General features: G+C 31.8%; 1 long non-coding RNA gene across 1 annotated transcript; it reads right to left on the bottom strand.

Annotated features, from left to right (window-relative positions):
• Nucleotides 1–469: 469 nt before the first annotated feature.
• LOC113464785 (uncharacterized) lies at nt 470–1,150 on the bottom strand. Its single transcript, XR_003389646.1, has 3 exons — nt 1,058–1,150; nt 799–967; nt 470–725 (listed from the first exon to the last, which is right to left on the bottom strand). It is a non-coding gene; the product is annotated as an uncharacterized LOC113464785 (long non-coding RNA).
• Nucleotides 1,151–1,457: the final 307 nt, after the last annotated feature.

The following is a 1,457-nucleotide window of genomic DNA, read 5'->3' as shown; positions in this document are numbered from 1 at the left end:
AACATTTCTACCCTCTAATTAACTATTCTCTTTTGTGATATATGTATTATAATATGTTCCTTTCAACGAGATTATCTTCTTAAACGGGAGAAACGAAAAGAGATTTGTAATGAATTTCACTTTTGGGATGTAATTTTGATTCATGTTCATCCGTATAATATAAAAATGAAGAGTAAAGCAATTAATATGTAATCAACATATGAACAGGCTATTATTTTTTGGGCAATCAACAGATTTTTAATTCTATCAATAGCATGAATGTATCGACTGTACATTCATTTATTTTAAATTCCTCTGATTGTACAAAAATTTTTGTTGTGGAGGAAAGGGATGACGACTCCTGATTTTATATGTATACCCATTCCCAGGATTGATTATCTGGTCAATGATCGTGAAACAAGAATGTCAACATTTGTTTTTATTCATTTATTAATCAGGGATTTACTTCTTTTTACAATACATTACTGTACTTGAATTTGGGACGGATAACACAGATCATATGTACATACGTTCACATAAATACTTAATAATGTAAAATATTTTATTTCCTGTATGTAATTGCTTAAATTTGTTTAAAAAATTATAGTTTCATTTTACAAACTACAGTAATATATGTTAAACTAAGGTTTCGGAAATTCTTAGTTTGCACTGCGTGTCGCGTTTCTACATGCAGGTACATGATATCTAGCGGCTTCGTTTAGAATGAAACGTCATTCGGTTTAGCCCTGGAATAGAATTGTTTGCGACTTCTAAATCATGTCTATGTATCGCGATTGGATTGCCTTGATACTCATTTACCTTCCTATCCAATGGCCTCTGTTACTGGTCTCCTGCCGGAAGTCCTGTCACATAGTCAGTTTTTAAAGGACGTTTTATAAATAGTGAAATCCACATTGCGACCTTTCTCCGTCTTTCCGTAATTGATGAATATTCTCATTCCTCCTTCAATCTCTTAATCGATCGGTTACTATAAAAAAATTTTGTGTGACATAATATAAATGACGATGTACATTTTTTTACTTGTAATAACGAGTACGTCTATGAAGAAAAGTCTGACCATCGTTTACGTTTCTTAACCCAACTCACGAGCCGTTTCTCATCGCTGCGGTGATTTCTTGAGCAATTTACATTAACACAATACACCTTTTACATAACCGACCGCAGCTACCGACACATAAATACAATACGCTCTTTGCATGCGTACAATGCTGAGCTGTTTATATAAGCGTAATAGAACACGGCTCTCATACGTTCTGTACGCGACTCATTAAAATTATAATCTTCATTAAAGTATAAAAATATCTATAATCTGGCTTTTCATTGTTCTTCCGCATCTTTTTAAATTATTAAACACAAGAACTCAAAAATAAAATTTGACACCAAAATGACTGCAGAGTTTACGAATTCATGTGATTATTAAAAATACATACAATATAAAATATTAGACTATATAAATA

Source organism: Ceratina calcarata, unplaced genomic scaffold (genome assembly GCF_001652005.2).
Source record: "Ceratina calcarata isolate Rehan_Ccalc_2016 unplaced genomic scaffold, ASM165200v1 scaffold53, whole genome shotgun sequence".
NCBI lineage: Eukaryota > Metazoa > Arthropoda > Insecta > Hymenoptera > Apidae > Ceratina > Ceratina calcarata.
This window is presented reverse-complemented; position numbering and strand designations above follow the sequence as displayed.